Genomic DNA, 20,260 nt, shown 5'->3' with positions numbered 1-20,260 from the left:
CCAACACCAATTTTTATGATATTACCTAACATTAGGTACCACACCCCAACACCATTAGTAAAGGTTTTACTTAACATTACGTCAGGGCCAGATTAAAGCCTTTGGGGGCCTTGGGCACAGCTAACGTAGGGGCCAATAGCTATCCTGCCTTGCCCATAGATATGGTTACAGTACTATTAACATCACTGCCTGTGAAATCAGATGATAATAAACGGGACCCCTTGAGTATCGGAAGCCCTGTCTGTGAAATTAACGATAATATACGGGGCAATTTGAACCTCGGGGACCTTGTGCACGTTGCTCACTTTGCCCTATGGATATTCCGGCCCTGCATTAAGTACCACTCCCCAACAACAATAGTAAAGGTATTACCTAACCTTAGCTGCCACTCCCAAACACCAATAGTAAAGATATTATGTAACATTAGGTACCACTCACCAACACCTACAGAAAAGGTATTACTTAACATTAGGTACCACTCCCCAACACCTATACCGAAAGTATTACTTGATATAAAGTACCACTTCCCAACACCTATAGTGGAAGTATTACTTATTGGTTACCACTCTCGAACACACCTATACCGAAAGTGTTACTTAACATGAATTACCACTCAACAGCACAAATAGCGAAATCAGTACTTATCATTAACACCCCACAACACATATAGCAAGACATTATTTAACAATCAGGCCACCACACAATGCATATAGCGACAAATTTACTTAATATTAACTAATACGCCACTTTTGCATAGCGAAAACGTTGCAAAAACATAATTACCACTCCATAACAAAGCTTCAGTTTCTGATGAATTCTTGTCAAATAACTCTTGGATCCAATGTAGACGATACAAGGAGTAAGATTAAAATTCAGCGTATCCAATGTAGGCGATACAATCAGTAAGATTAAAATTCGACGTATCCAATGTAGACGATACAAGCAGTAAGATTAAAATTCGACGTATCCAATGTAGACGATACAGTCAGTAAGATTAAAATTCGACGTATCCAATGTAGACGATACAAGCACCAAGATTAAAATTCGGTATATCCAATGTAGACGATACAAGTAGTAGATTAAAATTCGGTGTATCCAATGTAGACAATACAAGCAGTAAGATTAAAATTCGGTATATCTAATGTAGACGATACAATCAGTAACATTAAAATTCGATGTATCTAATGTAGACGATACAAGCAGTAGATTAAAATTGGTGTATCTAATGTAGACGATACAAGTAGTAGATTAAAAGTCGCTATATCCAATGTAGACGATACAAGTAGTAGATTAAAATTCGGTGTATCCAATGTAGACGATACAAGTAGTAGATTAAAATTCGGTGCATCATTCGGGGGAAAATATATGGTAATTAACACAGCGGTTTATGATCTGGTATACTTCAACAAAATAGATCGCAAATTCCATTTTAGGTACTTTGAGGTTAGGCATAGATAGATTCTCAGAAAAAATCAATTCGAGTAAGATGCATATATATTTTATTCAAGCACCATCATTTTCTTAAACAATCTATGTATAATATTGTATTGCATTCTCAAACGAAATTCACAAATTAGTATTCCTTAAAAAGTTGAGATCCTTGTTCCCTGAAAATAAATATAAATATTCTGTATATAAATGTGTAAATTAACTAACGGTTGAAAATTCCGTTTACAAAGACATAATATTCAGGGTTATTTACCTTCGAACCCTCATACATACAGTTACGTGTACAAATATTCTAGTCATTTTGAACAATATGATGTATGAGATCCATGACTTTTCCTCACTTATTCTGTCCTTCCCACCCGCTCCTATTCTGCTGACATCGAAAAGTGCAATAGAAAACACATGTACAATGTTCAGGAAATAATAGACAAAAGTGAAGGTACTAATAACAAAGAATTGAATCATTGTTTGTAAATGGCTTTAACACAATTAGACAAAAATACAGAAACTAATAACAAAATGTTCATGCATTAATTGTAATGAATTTAGCACAATGTTAAAATGACACGTAATGTATACCAATAATTATGGGAAATAAAATTTGGAAAAGGAATCGTATTTCTTGGAGAACTTTTATATTGCGTCTTGTATGTTGGGCAATATTTCAATCAGTGTCAACAGCTTCTTTTCCATGTGGTGTAGAAGTATATACCCAGCATCCTTCACATCTGCACAGTCCTCCAGAGTAAGGGATAGCCTTTGATGACATGTTACTCCATGATGAAATGGATTTCTCAACAGCTTGGTGTACGATATAGCTGATTGCACGTTTCGGTATAACTGTCTGGACAGCGTCACGGAACAGCACTCAAAATGTTTATTATCGAAAACCTTCATCAACATGGCTACAATGGAAAGTTCCCGGAATATCTTCAATGTACTGTCTTCTTTATCAGTCTGCAGTTTGAAAACAGTAGTGTTGATTTAAGTTCGTTGGCAATAAATAATATTAAATTATTAGATAACACCCACGTGATCACCCACCTATATATATGGGATAGCAAAAGTACACAGCACACAGACATGTAGATTGTTGCTAGATGCCTTTGTAAATGTGTATCTTTGTTACGTTTTACTTATGTACAAAAGTATATATAATGTTTCTTTCTTAATGATAACACTACTGATAAACGTCATAACAATAACAATAATAATAATAATAATAATAAAAATAATAATAATAATAATGAGAAGAAGAAGAAGAATTAAAACAAAGATATTCCTTTAGACTTACGGAATGTTCCCAGACAAAGGACACAGTTACTAATTCGTCCAGAGGTATTCTATGCAATATATCTCGTCTATGTTTTGAATTCGTGTTAGTCATGCAGTGATGAAAGGTGTCCGCTTCTAAACGATGTTGATTGACCTAGAACCACAAAAAACCAACATGTTTTAAGTAATTGGAATTTGCATATATCGTTAAATCAAAGCTAATTTAAATCTTATAATACTTTTAAAACAGTAGACTTTGAGTTACTTCTTTACTTTTTCAGTAATTTTTAAATACAAAGAAACAGTTGTTGCAGTTGTTGTTATAGGGTTTAACGCCATTTTTCAGCACAAGAGAGGCTATACATGGCGGTCAATATTAATGGTGGAGGAATAACCCGGGAAAACCCCGGAAAGAACAAAATACCCACGAGAAGATACCGGCAAGATTTCTCAGATATCCACAATGGCCGAGCCCGGGACTCGAACCCACGCAGACAGAGGTGAGATGGCAGTGATCCGTGACGGAGACCGCTTTAGACCACTCGACCACTCGGGGCCCCAAATAAAAAACAGAAAGTGTATCAAAACACTCAATTCCGAAATAGACTGTAGTTTAAACATTTAGCTAAAAATAACCACTTACAATCACTATGTTTCGATTGAATTTGTCAGTCTGGAAAAGAGGTTTTGAAATTGAACGCTCTTATAAAATGGGGGCTTGTTTTACATTGAACTAGGGAACCAGTACGAGAACGCCTCAGATGAAAACAAATGGACAAATTCGGTAACTAAAATCATTTGATTCAAAACTTATTTTCCCTTCTATATTTATACACAATTGCAGATGATATATTTGAAATTTTGTCTTTTTGTGAAAATGTATATCGTGAAATATTAAGTATTGCTTGCTTCATTGACATCTCTTTTGATATAACTTACTTGAAGAGAAAACGGCATATGGTAGACTGCTAAGAAAAACATGTTGTTATACAATATTAAACACAATTTTCTATATTTAAATAAAGAAAAATAAAACATACGTAATCATTCTTTTCTACTTTTACATTCTCTTGCAGTTCTTGTAGAGTCAACATCAATTCATTTTTCAAGAATCCACTTGCGTCGCTTGCGCTCGAAGGAATATTTACGTTCAGGGAGACTGTGCCCCCGTGATTCCGGCAGACATTATGTGTAATTTTGATGTCAAAAGTAGATGTCGGAATTATTCGTGCTTGTATCAACGGTAGATATATAATTCCCAGGAAGAACTTGACAACTGCAAAGAAACATTACATTATATCAAATAGTCAAGCCTGCGCTAAAGGCCAGTTGAATTCATCTCAAGCAGCCTCTTTGAAAAGGTATCGTAACCTAAATTGTTGTCGTAATTAACTACTTTTAAGTAACGACCTGTCCTTCGAGGTCATTAATATGGTATTCCCATGCTGGCTGCCAAAGACAGGTCTGAAGTCATTATTGTGACATCCTAGACCTTATTGCCGAGTACAGTTGTAACGTCATTTTTCTGTACATCCAGTGGCTGGATGCAAAGGACATGTATGATTTTATACAAAATTGCCTATCAGTAAGCACATACATATCGTATAGATAGATACCAAACTTACATGACTTGTTGCACAAAAACAAAGATGTCTTTACTTTATAAAAGGATGTGTAGAATACTTTTAGATAAGTTTCAATTGACTGCAAAACCTCTTTTATTTGGTGGTCAGTACTATAAAATGTTTGGTCTATACTTACCCCGCCTCATTAACACTTTCATTGTTTGTTCCTAAACGTATATGATATAGTTTCGAAGTTTGTTTTGTCAAGCGCTAAAGTAGCATTTGTATTAAAATTAAAAAAGTAGATCATTTGTAGTGATATCATAAGTAGCAATCGTGTACCAAAAAAGACTTTTTATGAAGACTCTGAAATATACAACAATTTTTTAAAATAAATTCTTGCAGTCTACACAAAAATAACTTAATGTTTTCGTATAGACAGATACCAAACTTACAGGTTTCACATAAAGAACATTGTCTTTACTTTATAGAGAGATGTGTAGATTACTTTTATATACGTACCAACAGACAACAAAATTTCCTTTATTTGGTGATCAATACTATCAAACATTCGATCTATACTTACGCCGCCTCATTAACATTTCATTGTTCATTCCTAAACGTATATGATATAGTTTTCAAGTTTGTTTTGTCAAAAGAACAAAACATCTGTTAGAGGACAGCATCATTTGTATTAAAATTAAAATAAGTCTATATTAGTAGGTATAGCACTAGCAGCAGTCGTATACGAAAAGAGACTTTTTATGAAGAACTCGAAATTTTGAAAATTACATTGTAAAATTTCATATAAATTGCTGCAGGCTACGTAAAAGAATTTAATGTTGTCATGATCATTCGAAACTATCAATACCACAATTCATAATGTTCATTTCTCAGCTGTATAAAGTTTCTGATTTTTCCTCTGATACTTAGTTGGAGCAGGTTTGAGTGTGGCCTCCAAACGTTTTTCTCGATTTATATACCATTTGCTTTAAAAAAATTCCGAAAGCTGAAGGATATGATTAATGAATATTCAACTACCGTGTAGAAAATGGTATAATTTTATTAGTGTTCATTTTATCCCTGGAAAATATTTTACAAATGAAATACGGGACAAATAATGTTACAAGTAATTCTAAAAATAATGTATGAGAAAGTTGGACAAATAAGGATTAGTCAGTTCCATTCCGTGCTAATGAATTATGGGTATCATGTGTATAGTAGCATTCATTTGCTTTGAGGTTAACAGAAGAATGTAATCTGGAAACAAGGAAGATTGGTAAATGCTTCTAACGATTATACGGAAAGTAGAATATAACACTGAATGGATAGGATGGTCCTTCCGAATTCAACAAGCGACTCGTAGAGTAAAACAATAGTGGTTATTGAAGTGAAGGCAAGGCAGTTAACAATTGACAAACTTCATTTTATTTTGCCTCGATCTTATGATTAGTTAGTCAAGACCAGAATAAAAGTAGAGTCTACTCATTTACAAGTCCTAAATAAATTTGTGTTCGAGTCCCGATGAAGTCGAAATTAGAAGACAATGACGTATGTTGCAACCTTCGAAGTGTTGTTATATCAACAGTCCTTTGTTGATTCACAAAATAATTAATCCAGTTTAGAATTCCGAATAAATTTGAATGAATGACTTTCTCCAAGAATATTATATGAGCACTTATATATTTCCTGAGAAAAAATCACTTGTATTCCATAAAAGAAAATTTAAACTCAAACTGGTCACAACAAATTATCTTTAAGTGACAATGGTTCAAAGCCCGAATGCCCAAATTCTATCCAGGAAATAGTTATACACTAATTTAAGATGCAAAACAGATTCCATTATGAGGGTCACATGTTCACCCTTCCAAAACAAAATAGAAGCTTTTAACGTGATTAACTGAAATCAATAATTTTTACTCTGGAAAGGATAATTAAAAAGAATTAAAAAGTTGTTTACCAGAACCCTTACTGGTTCCGAATCACGGTGAACAACTAGATACGGTGTTTCTATATTATAACATGTCAAACAGAACTGAACTGAATTTCTAAAAACTAGTCAAATCCAGTAGTTAAAGTTACCGTATAATAACTTTTAATGGAATAAAAATATTAAATTTTGCAAAAGCATAATATATGCGTTTCTGTTTGTAAAGGATGTCCTTATTAGTAAAGTGTAAGGAATATGTTATGATGTCCATCCATCAGTCTATCAGCTACGAATCTTATTTATGTACAATAATTATAAGTTGTCCACCTCTACTGTTACCGATCTTGTACTTCGAGTAAGAGAGAGCCATGTCGATTCCTGGGTCAAAAGCTCAAAAGGTCATGGTCGCTGAGACAGAAGAAGATACAAGTTTTCACGCAATAACTCGAGTTCTACGTCACCTATAGTTTAGTGGATGGCTCGCCCAACAGAGAGAGAGAGAATGAGAGAGAGAGAATGAGTAGGAGAACGAACCAAGATTTGATACTTTGACAAATCAAAAACAATATACAGAATCCCGTTTCGAATAGTCCTAACCCATTGTCGATTATAAAACCGGTGCATTAGATTTGAGTGAGAAAGACGATAATACATATTTTCATCATTTGCCGGTGTAATTTCAAACCCATAATTAAACTTTTAGCAATTAAGACTTTAGCAATTATGCCTTTAGCAACTATTAGAGTATATATATGGGTCTTAATTCTATATGACAAATGATGTTGACCTGGGTGAGTCATGCTTTCAAAATATTGTTTTTTCAAAATATTATTTTGCAAGTCTAATTTAGGCAAGACTGCATAAAACAGTACACAGGAATCAATGTTAATCAGGTCAATCAGTCTGTATTTGTGGGGGAAGTGGGTGTAACATTACCACTTTTAAAGCGGCTAGACCATGCTTTTGTACAAAAGGGAACCCGCTTGATGTTTTCTGTCCAAGAAATTATTTTATGCAGTCGAATTCTGATCTATGCGCGATTAGGAAACTAAAGCATATTGAAACAAAACTTTTTTAAAATGAAGTACAGGATACCTAATTTTCAACGTAACACCAAAAGAACAGCAGGGTAGAAGTGCAAGGCAGTAAAATTAATTCATTTTGTAAGAATTATGTTGACAGGAAATTTGATAGAAATACATCAGGTAAAATTGAGGCTTTGTGATAATTTCGGACCTGTAAACTTGTCGTACTTAGACAATATGAAATGCATTAAAAAAAATCAAGACTCATTTTATCTTTTAGTATTGATGCAAGCATATTTGCCCTGAGTACTTTCTGAAATAAAATCAGATACAAGTGGTACGTGCAGCCGTGAAAACAAACCACATCGTCGTTGACATCTACTCAGATGCATATGAAGAGATTGTATAACTTTGAATAGAGTAATTTAAATCGATATTCAACCACTTTTCTACAAAGTATAATCAGCATGTTTGGGAAACTCAGATCGCGTGCACGATGCCCCATAGTATGGGTTAAACGTTTTATTTGTGTCATTCGAGATAAATGCAGGTAATGTTTCAGCAAGAACGAGAACACGGGTAGCTTTTTTCTAATTTTGCAATATCAAATCTTTGCCATGATGCGTTCTACATAGAGGATATTTGCTTGAAACAAGTGAATAACGGATATGTTTCATCCAGTGGGTGCAATTACTCATGTTTGCACATGCGTAATAAAATATATATGCTATTGACTGTTTGTGTTCTACTGTGTTTTGTGATTGTTCACACAGGAAATATGAACGGTTACAAAATAAATTCTTTCCGAAATCAACGTAAAATAGCAGATTAATTAAAAACATAATTCGCGCCTTGTTGGGTTTGAACTCGATACGTCGTTAACTAGAGACGGTCTAATTTGCCACTACGTATGCAACTAATGATTGCAAATTTTACAGTTATCTTGTTGACGATGCGGCAGTGAAATTATTTATCATGTTTCATTCAATTGAATTTTATCCAATTATTTTACTTGTAAAATCCAGTAATTAACGGACTTGCATAAAATAAAATTGTGTACTTAACGGGAAGTTCATAACGATGTCGTACTTTTCAAAGATAGCAAGGTAACTATCAAACTTCCCATGTAAAATTCAATCAATAATAATTAATCAGTACCTTAAAGAACACAAAAAATAGCAATTCGTTTATCTTGTTAGATAGTTCATGCCCTATCTTGCATGGTATTTAATTTCATCATTAAGTTGAAGCTCTTTGTATTCGATAGTTTTCCCCACTTACCTTGAATTTTAGTTCAAAAGGTTTATAATTTTTAAGTTTTATTTAAATAGCTTCTCATTTAGTTTTGTTGAACGATAATCGTTTGTTTCTCAGTAATATTTTCTTCGAAGACGATTTCACAATGATAGCTACAGATTCGAGCTTTTGGAATGACGTTTCTCCCACGTTTCTATTCATCCCTTGCTCGTCACAGTTGAGTGTCAGAAATATACTTCTGGTTAAATATAAGGAAAAGATTTATTACAACACCAGTAACAGTATCGTGACGACAATGGACACTAACTGTCTTCGGCCAATGTGGGTGAGAAAGCTTGCCAGTGGGTCGGTGGTTCTTTTAGGGTTTTCCCGGGTAGTTCTTCCACCATTAATACTGGCCGCCATGTATAGCCTATCGTGTGCTGATAAATGGCATTAAGCCCTACATGAAGAACAACGACACTAGATGTCATATGGAAGAAGCATGAAACACGTGGCTTCGTTTCAACTGGACAATATAATCCGAACGTTCCTTCTTAGAATATACTCTACAAACAGTATGAAATCAAAGTCAGCAATATTCTAGTGTTGGGTAGATGTACTAAGGTCACCCAAGTACTAATGTTATGTACTATACCTTTAGATAAAGCCTGATTTACATTTTGAGAATAAACACAAATGTTTGTTATGCATTAAACAGTGGTAATTACTTTCGTTTAACTGGCCAAATGGTCCGTTTTTATAATACAAACGTCAAAATCAGGAGGTACTTTTACATATATCTGATTTCATTTATATTTATTTTAATTGCATTGTTTGTTTGTCAGCTTTAGATTTTTTAGTTCTGTTATATGCTATTATAATATACAGTTGGTTTAGAAATTTGGAAATATTTTCCAGAACATAGTTTGACCTTAACTGTTCATTTGTAAACACTTAAAGCTGACCTAGTTCCTGACCTTAATTCAAACTTAGTAACAGCAACGTGAACAAGTTCTTTTTTTAAAATTTATTTTTATTGTGGGAATAATAAGAGTGAGATCGAGGCTGTATTGGATAAGTGACGTTAGACTTGTAAATATTTTTTGTGAAGTAAATAACTTTTTATAAAAAATTTTATTCTTAGAGTAAAATGATTGGTTTTTGTCAGCCCATGTTGAGAGTAAGTGATGTAAACATGATCACGTGACCATCCTTCGGGTACCTATTATGATTCTCAAAATTACTGTATAACCATTGTTTTAGATAAATAATCTCAGTCTGGGCTTAAAACACTTGATGTCAAGTCAGTTCTTCATTTGTAGCCAGTTTTCAAGTTATATATTAATTTTTCTTCAGATCATTTGGATTCTAAATGATAAATTCGTTTCTCTGGAAATATTTGAGTGCTCGTACAGAATGAGTTCTGGGTCGACTAATTTAGACATTAAAAAAAACTTGTAGACGCAAGTTGCATTAGAATTTGATAGAAAAATATCGTCCTTGTTTTCGCTCTTTTTTCTTACTTAGTTTAAGACCATCGAGTCATAATAATATAAAATAACAAAAATTATATCACACGAAGAAACACCATAACAATAAAAAGATGAAATATTCCGAAACGTGGACATACTAGTCTGCATAGCTTACAAAAGTTTCTTTATGTTTCCTAACTGTAAAAAGTTGTTCCAAAAGTGATACTGTCACTGTGGAAATAAAAGTCGTATCATCACTGTGTTGGTATGATTTATATCTAGCTAGTATATTTCAATATCTCATTATAAAATATATAATATCGGCTGTGATTTACGTGAACAGTTTAGACAAGCATGTTGACTGCCAGTCGCAGTGTGTGACAGGCGTGTACATGTGCTTTATCATGTAAGTGGGAATGTTAATTTTATATGAATCTTTCATTTTTATAAAATTCGTTTTCCATGTCAGAATTTGATACGCTACCATTTAGTTGATAGTGTATCTTACTATCTGTCGTCACGTGTACGTAGAATACTAATTTACTTTAAAGGATCGGAAGGATTTATTGTTTGGCTTTGTTGATAGTCGACTTGAAAGACGAACCGCTACAGTGAAATTGCTTCTATTTGCAGATAACATTGCGATGTATCGTAATAATTAATAGAGGAGTAAAAGGTCTGTTAGCTGATTGTCAGTCGCTTCAGCATTCGTCAGAAACGGGTTAAAGGAAAGAACGTCCAAATCAATTAATCATGCTCTATTGTTGAAGAGTTCCCAAAAATCTAAACCCTACAAAAAGTTAAAGAATTGTCAGATCATCTTCATAAAAAAAAAATTGTATCCGGAAGCCGACGCATTTCATAGATAAATACCCATATCAACCCTTCTCGGAGGAAACCAAAATGAATCTCTAATATCATCCAACTTAGCTCAGTAAGCATGTTTTGTAACAGTGGGTACGTCATATTATAGTTGCGTTTTCCGTTGATTGTACATTTGGTATCCTCTCCAAGCGTCGACTCAACACGGGAAGCAGTAGTTACTATTTCTAAGTGAAAGCTCGATTCGCATAGAGCTTGGCGCCAGGGCTTGCTTCTAACGGTGGGAGAGATCACCATGTCTCACTGGAGAACTACCGCCCGCCTCAAGCTGAGAAGCCCTCAATCAGTAAGGTTCTGCCCTGCCTACTTCACTGGGTGCGTGGAGCTTAGAGAACCATCTCGACAAGTGGGCTACAAATTTTGCACTTGACAAGACTCAAAGAAGAAATAAAAAGACTGCAGCTCTTCGATTCGCAAGTTGAAATATCAGGACCGTGTGTCCTGGATTCACCGCTGACCTTTAGCAGATCGACGACGCATGGAAGACTGCGGTCATTGAGAGAGAACCCTCCTGACTGAACGTCGGCATTTCCTGCCTTCAGTAGACCCGACTGGCCGACAGCGACACCATCAGAAAGCCAACTACACCTTCTTTTGGCAAGGGAAGACCTCGGATGAACCTAGGCAGCACAGTGTCGGCATCGCTATAAAGAACACTCTGGTAGCCTTCATTGAACCTCTGTCATCAGGCACTGAGAAGATCCTTGCCCTCCGGTTGTCGACTTCCTCAGGCCCAAGTAACATCTTCAGCGTCTACGCCCCAACCTCTGCTCCACCCACAAAGGGAAAGACAATTTCTATGAGGTGCTGGATCAAGTAATATCCAGTATCCCCAACAATGAAGACCTCTACCTAATACGAGACTTCAATTCTAGAGTGGGGACTCACCACGAGACCTGGTCCACCTATCGTGGTTCTCATGGAAGGGGTAAGTTGAACGAGAATGGTCAGTAACTGCTGGAGATGTGCTCTTCCCACAGCCTATGTGTGACCAACACGTTCTGCAAATGAAAGTAGATCCACCAGGCTTCATGGCAGCACGCGTGTTCACGCCACTGACACCAGCTAGAACTCGTCACCACCAGGCGTGCGGAACTAGCCAGTGTCCTCCTGACCCGTAGCTACCACAGTGCCGACTGTAACACGGAACATTTCCTCGTGGCCAGCAAGGTGCGAATAATATCCATGAAACTCCACTACATCAAGTAGAAGTGTCACCCACGCATCAACACTTGATGTGCAAGCGACGCAGACAAGACAGTCTCCTGCAGTTCATCAGCAAACTGCAGGAGACTCTCATCAAAGAGACACATGATGACCCCATCGACTCCTAGTGGTTCCACCTCCGTGACGCTGTGTACAATTCAGCTATCACTGTCTATGGGAAGAATGAAAGCAAAAAATGCTGACTGGTATGAGGTCAACTGGGAGGAGATGGAGCTCGTGACTGAGGCGAAGAGGAAATCTCTCCTGGCATTTAAGGCTGTACCGAGCCCCAGTACACTTAAACAACGCTCAGCAGACCGACCGCCGCTGCGCCAACAACTTCAGGCTGAACCTCTGCACCAGTATAAAGACAGCAGCAGACACCTTTGATGCAAGAGGCATGTACGAGGTTGTGAAGAAGGCGAAAGCACCCCTCCAAGACCGCCGCGTCTGCCCACAGTCCCAGTGTGGCTTCCATACCAGCCGATCGACTGTAGACATGGCCTTCTTACTACGTCAGTTGCAGAAGTGTAGTGAGCAGCAGATGACCCTCTACAACGCCTTTATAGACTTGACGAAGGCTTTTTTCTTGGTCAGTCAGAGGGGACTCTTCAGGTTCCTGCCGAAGATCAAATGCCTCCCACGACTGCTTGCTGTAGTCACGTCATTCCACGAGAACATGCACAGCACAGTGTGCTTCAATACCGCAACATTTGAGGTCTTCCCAGACAGCAGCGGAGTGAAGCAAGGCTGTGTCCTTGCGCCGACGATCTTTGTCATCTTCTTCTCCATGCTCCTCCAGTACGCCTTCAAGATCTTCAGCGAGATGGTGTACATCCATACCAGGGCTGACAGCAAGGTGTTCAACATCGCCCTTATTCATGCTAAGACTAAAGTCATTAAAGTTGTCATACGTGAATCCCTCATCGCCGACGATGAAGCCTTGACATCATACACGTAAGATAGACTTCATCAGCTGATATGCCGCATCTCTCACGCATATAAGGAGTTTGGACTGACCATCAGTCATGTCGCAGGACGCTGACTCCCTTAGCACCATCGCCATCGATGGGTACAACCTGGAATTCGTTAAGACCTTCACATACCTCAGGCCCACCATCTCCATCTTTTCCACCATTATTCTGAGGTGAACGGTAGGATTGCCAAGGCAGCAGCAGTTATCTCCAGACTGAACCAGAGGGTCTGGAACAACCGCAACCTCACTGAGAAGACGAAACTTCGCGTCTACCGGGCCTGCACATTGAGCACATTCCTCTACAACAGCGAGGCAATGACCACCTGCGCGAGCCACGAGAGGAAACTCAACATCTACCACATGAGATTCTGCCTATCCAGTGGCAGGACAAAGTATTCAATACAGAGGTTCTGAACCCGCCAAAGTGAACAGCATGTTCTCCATTCTCCGCGAGAAAAGCCTTCGTTGGCTCGGCCGCGTCAAGGGAAAGGAAGCAAGCATCTGCCATATGGCTATCTAGTAGAAGTTGAACTGTCTGGACGGCTACATCTGCGTTATAAAGATTTCTGAAAGAAGGGCATGTTGACGGCCAACATCAACGCCAACGACTTGGAGAGCTGTGTTGACGACCGCTCCACCTGGCGCCTATCTATCAGACAGGGCGTTCAGAAAGCCGAGGTAACAAGAAACACAAACCTCGCTGCAAATAGAGCCTGGAGGAATTCGAAACAACAACAGCTTCAACAAGCATCGACGTGCAGCAGAGACTGTCATTCTAGAGTCTGACTCTACACCCACTCCTGACGGTACAGATAGAACACCCAACCGGAAGCTCCATCATCGTTTTTCCGCAAACGGATGGATGCCGAAAGAGACGGAGAGAGATATTTGGTAAGAAGTTGTCATGTCCAGTCATAAAAAGAGTTATATTTTTAAAGCATCCTATTGAATAAAACTCGTTTAACGGAGGGATGAGAGGGGTATACAGTAAACCATGGATCCCAGAATTTCAAAGATGAGATGAAGAGTGATCAAGCACCTATAGTAAAGGTATTATTCAGCATTAGGTACCACACCCCAAAACCTATTGTGAAGGCATTACTTATCATTACGCACCACTCCCCAGCACCTATTGTAAAGGTATTACTTAACAATAGGTACCGCTCCTAACATCTACAGTAAAGTTATTACTTAAGATTCGGTACCACTCTGCAACACCTGTAGTGAAGGTATTACTTAACATTAGTTACCACTTCCATACAACAATAGTAAAGGTGTTACTTAACATTATGTACTACATCCCAACACCAATAGTAAAGGTATTACTTAACATTTGGTACCACTCCCGACCACATCTAGTGAAGTTGTTACTTAACATTAGGTACCACTCCTCAACATGTATAGTAAAGGTATTACTTGACATTAGGTACCACTCCTCAACACGTATAGTAAAGGTATTCCTTGACATTAGGTACCACTCCCCAACACCAATTTTTATGATATTACCTAACATTAGGTACCACACCCCAACACCATTAGTAAAGGTTTTACTTAACATTACGTCAGGGCCAGATTAAAGCCTTTGGGGGCCTTGGGCACAGCTAACGTAGGGGCCAATAGCTATCCTGCCTTGCCCATAGATATGGTTACAGTACTATTAACATCACTGCCTGTGAAATCAGATGATAATAAACGGGACCCCTTGAGTATCGGAAGCCCTGTCTGTGAAATTAACGATAATATACGGGGCAATTTGAACCTCGGGGACCTTGTGCACGTTGATCACTTTGCCCTATGGATATTCCGGCCCTGCATTAAGTACCACTCCCCAACAACAATAGTAAAGGTATTACCTAACCTTAGCTGCCACTCCCAAACACCAATAGTAAAGATATTATGTAACATTAGGTACCACTCACCAACACCTACAGAAAAGGTATTACTTAACATTAGGTACCACTCCCCAACACCTATACCGAAAGTATTACTTGATATAAAGTACCACTTCCCAACACCTATAGTGGAAGTATTACTTATTGGTTACCACTCTCGAACACACCTATACCGAAAGTGTTACTTAACATGAATTACCACTCAACAACACAAATAGCGAAAACAGTACTTATCATTAACACCCCACAACACATATAGCAAGACATTATTTAACAATCATGCCACCACACAATGCATATAGCGACAAATTTACTTAATATTAACTAATACGCCACTTTTGCATAGCGAAAACGTTGCAAAAACATAATTACCACTCCATAACAAAGCTTCAGTTTCTGATGAATTCTTGTCAAATAACTCTTGCATCCAATGTAGACGATACAAGGAGTAAGATTAAAATTCAGCGTATCCAATGTAGGCGATACAATCAGTAAGATTAAAATTCGACGTATCCAATGTAGACGATACAAGCAGTAAGATTAAAATTCGACGTATCCAATGTAGACGATACAGTCAGTAAGATTAAAATTCGACGTATCCAATGTAGACGATACAAGCACCAAGATTAAAATTCGGTATATCCAATGTAGACGATACAAGTAGTAGATTAAAATTCGGTGTATCCAATGTAGACAATACAAGCAGTAAGATTAAAATTCGGTATATCTAATGTAGACGATACAATCAGTAACATTAAAATTCGATGTATCTAATGTAGACGATACAAGCAGTAGATTAAAATTGGTGTATCTAATGTAGACGATACAAGTAGTAGATTAAAAGTCGCTATATCCAATGTAGACGATACAAGTAGTAGATTAAAATTCGGTGTATCCAATGTAGACGATACAAGTAGTAGATTAAAATTCGGTGCATCATTCGGGGGAAAATATATGGTAATTAACACAGCGGTTTATGATCTGGTATACTTCAACAAAATAGATCGCAAATTCCATTTTAGGTACTTTGAGGTTAGGCATAGATAGATTCTCAGAAAAAATCAATTCGAGTAAGATGCATATATATTTTTTTCAAGCACCATCATTTTCTTAAACAATCTATGTATAATATTGTATTGCATTCTCAAACGAAATTCACAAATTAGTATTCCTTAAAAAGTTGAGATCATTGTTCCCTGAAAATAAATATAAATATTCTGTATATAAATGTGTAAATTAACAAACGGTTGAAAATTCCGTTTACAAAGACATAATATTCAGGGTTATTTACCTTCGAACCCTCATACATACAGTTACGTGTACAAATATTCTAGTCATTTTGAACAATATGATGTATGAGATCCATCACTTTTCCTCACTTATTCTGTCCTTTCCACCCGCTCCTATTCTGCTGACATCGAAAAGTGCAATAGAAAACACATGTACAATGTTCAGGAAATAATAGACAAAAGTGAAGGTACTAATAACAAAGAATTGAATCATTGTTTGTAAATGGCTTTAACACAATTAGACAAAAATACAGAAACTAATAACAAAATGTTCATGCATTAATTGTAATGAATTTAGCACAATGTTAAAATGACACGTAATGTATACCAATAATTATGGGAAATAAAATTTGGCAAAGGAATCGTATTTCTTGGAGAACTTTTATATTGCGTCTTGTATGTTGGGCAATATTTCAATCAGTGTCAACAGCTTCTTTTCCATGTGGTGTAGAAGTATATACCCAGCATCCTTCACATCTGCACAGTCCTCCAGAGTAAGGGATAGCCTTTGATGACATGTTACTCCATGATGAAATGGATTTCTCAACAGCTTGGTGTACGATATAGCTGATTGCACGTTTCGGTATAACTGTCTGGACAGCGTCACGGAACAGCACTCAAAATGTTTATTATCGAAAACCTTCATCAACATGGCTACAATGGAAAGTTCCCGGAATATCTTCAATGTACTGTCTTCTTTATCAGTCTGCAGTTTGAAAACAGTAGTGTTGATTTAAGTTCGTTGGCAATAAATAATATTAAATTATTAGATAACACCCACGTGATCACCCACCTATATATATGGGATAGCAAAAGTACACAGCACACAGACATGTAGATTGTTGCTAGATGCCTTTGTAAATGTGTATCTTTGTTACGTTTTACTTATGTACAAAAGTATATATAATGTTTCTTTCTTAATGATAACACTACTGATAAACGTCATAAGAATAACAATAATAATAATAATGAGAAGAAGAAGAAGAATTAAAACAAAGATATTCCTTTAGACTTACGGAATGTTCCCAGACAAAGGAAACATTTACTAATTCGTCCAGAGGTATTCTATGCAATATATCTCGTCTATGTTTTGAATTCGTGTTAGTCATGCAGTGATGAAAGGTGTCCGCTTCTAAACGATGTTGATTGACCTAGAACCACAAAAAACCAACATGTTTTAAGTAATTGGAATTTGCATATATCATAAAATCAAAGCTAATTTAAATCTTATAATACTTTTAAAACAGTAGATTTTAAGTTACTTCTTTACTTTTTCAGTAATTTTTAAATGCAAAGAAACAGTTGTTGCAGTTGTTGTTATAGGGTTTAACGCCATTTTACAGCACAAGAGAGGCTATACATGGCGGCCACTATTAATGGTGGAGGAAGAACCCGGGAAAACCCCGGAAAGAACAAAATACCCACGAGAAGATACCGGCAAGATTTCTCAAATATCCACAATGGCCGAGCCCGGGACTAGAACCCACGCAGACAGAGGTGAGATGGCAGTGATCCGTGACGGAGACCGCTTTAGACCACTCGACCACTCGGGGCCCCAAATAAAAAGCAGAAAGTGTATCAAAACACTCAATTCCGAAATAGACTGTAGTTTAAACATTTAGCTAAAAATAACCACTTACAATCACTATGTTTCGATTGAATTTGTCAGTCTGGAAAAGAGGTTTTGAAATTGAACGCTCTTATAAAATGGGGGCTTGTTTTACATTGAACTAGGGAACCAGTACGAGAACGCCTCAGATGAAAACAAATGGACAAGTTCGATAACTAAAATCATTTGATTCAAAAATTATTTTCCCTTATATATTTTTATACAATTGCAGATGATATATTTGAAATTTTGTCTTTTTGTGAAAATGTATATCGTGAAATATTAAGTATTGCTTGCTTCATTGACATCACTTTTGATATAACTTACTTGAAGAGAAAACGGCATATGGTAGACTGCTAAGAAAAACATGTTGTTATACAATATTAAACACAATTTTCTATATTTAAATAAAGGAAAATAAAACATACGTAATCATTCTTTTCTACTTTTACATTCTCTTGCAGTTCTTGTAGAGTCAACATCAATTCATTTTTCAAGAATCCACTTGCGTCGCTTGCGCTCGAAGGAATATTTACGTTCAGGGAGACTGTGCCCCCGTGATTCCGGCAGACATTATGTGTAATTTTGATGTCCAAAGTAGATGTCGGAATTATTCGTGCTTGTATCAACGGTAGATATAAAATTCCCAGGAAGAACTTGACAACTGCAAAGAAACATTACATTATATCAAATAGTCAAGCCTGCGCTAAAGGCCAGTTGAATTCATCTCAAGCAGCCTCTTTGAAAAGGTATCGTAACCTAAATTGTTGTCGTAATTAACTACTTTTAAGTAACGACCTGTCCTTCGAGGTCATTAATATGGTATTCCCAAGCTGGCTGCCAAAGACAGGTTTGAAGTCATTATTGTGACATCCTAGACCTTATTGCCGAGTACAGTTGTAACGTCATTTTTCTGTACATCCAGTGGCTGGATGCAAAGGACATGTATGATTTTATACAAAATTGCCTATCAGTAAGCACATACATATCGTATAGATAGATACCAAACTTACATGACTTGTTGCACAAAAACAAAGATGTCTTTACTTTATAAAAGGATGTGTAGAATACTTTTAGATAAGTTTCAATTGACTGCAAAACCTCTTTTATTTGGTGGTCAGTACTATAAAATGTTTGGTCTATACTTACCCCGCCTCATTAACACTTTCATTGTTTGTTCCTAAACGTATATGATATAGTTTCGAAGTTTGTTTTGTCAAGCGCTAAAGTAGCATTTGTATTAAAATTAAAAAAGTAGATCATTTGTAGTGATATCATAAGTAGCAATCGTGTACCAAAAAAGACTTTTTATGAAGACTCTGAAATATACAACAATTTTTTTAAATAAATTCTTGCAGTCTACACAAAAATAACTTAATGTTTTCGTATAGACAGATACCAAACTTACAGGTTTCACATAAAGAACATTTTCTTTACTTTATAGAGAGATGTGTAGATTACTTTTATATACGTACCAACAGACAACAAAATTTCCTTTATTTGGTGATCAATACTATCAAACATTCGATCTATACTTACGCCGCCTCATTAACATTTCATTGTTCATTCCTAAATGTATATGATATAGTTTTCAAGTTTGTTTTGTCAAAAGAACAAAACATCTGTTAGAGGACAGCATCATTTGTATTAAAATTAAAATAAGTCTATATTAGTAGGTATAGCACTAGCAGCAGTCGTATACGAAAAGAGACTTTTTATGAAGAACTCGAAATTTTGAAAATTACACTGTAAAATTTCATATAAATTGCTGCAGGCTACGTAAAAGAATTTAATGTTGTCATGATCATTAGAAACTATCAATACCACAATTCATAATGTTCATTTCTCAGCTGTATAAAGTTTCTGATTTTTCCTCTGATACTTAGTTGGAGCAGGTTTGAGTGTGGCCTCCAAACGTTTTTCTCGATTTATATACCATTTGCTTTAAAAAAATTCCGAAAGCTGAAGGATATGATTAATGAATATTCAACTACCGTGTAGAAAATGGTGTAATTTTATTAGTGTTCATTTTATCCCTGGAAAATATTTTACAAATGAAATACGGGACAAATAATGTTACAAGTAATTCTAAAAATAATGTATGAGAAAGTTGGACAAATAAGGATTAGTCAGTTCCATTCCGTGCTAATGAATTATGGGTATCATGTGTATAGTAGCATTCATTTGCTTTGAGGTTAACAGAAGAATGTAATCTGGAAACAAGGAAGATTGGTAAATGCTTCTAACGATTATACGGAAAGTAGAATATAACACTGAATGGATAGGATGGTCCTTCCGAATTCAACAAGCGACTCGTAGAGTAAAACAATAGTGGTTATTGAAGTGAAGGCAAGGCAGTTAACAATTGACAAACTTCATTTTATTTTGCCTCGATCTTATGATTAGTTAGTCAAGACCAGAATAAAAGCAGAGTCTACTCATTTACAAGTC

This window comes from Sinohyriopsis cumingii, unplaced genomic scaffold (genome assembly GCF_028554795.1).
Source record: "Sinohyriopsis cumingii isolate HCF-2022 unplaced genomic scaffold, ASM2855479v2 utg000198l, whole genome shotgun sequence".
NCBI classification, from domain to species: Eukaryota; Metazoa; Mollusca; class Bivalvia; order Unionida; family Unionidae; genus Sinohyriopsis; species Sinohyriopsis cumingii.
This window is presented reverse-complemented; position numbering follows the sequence as displayed.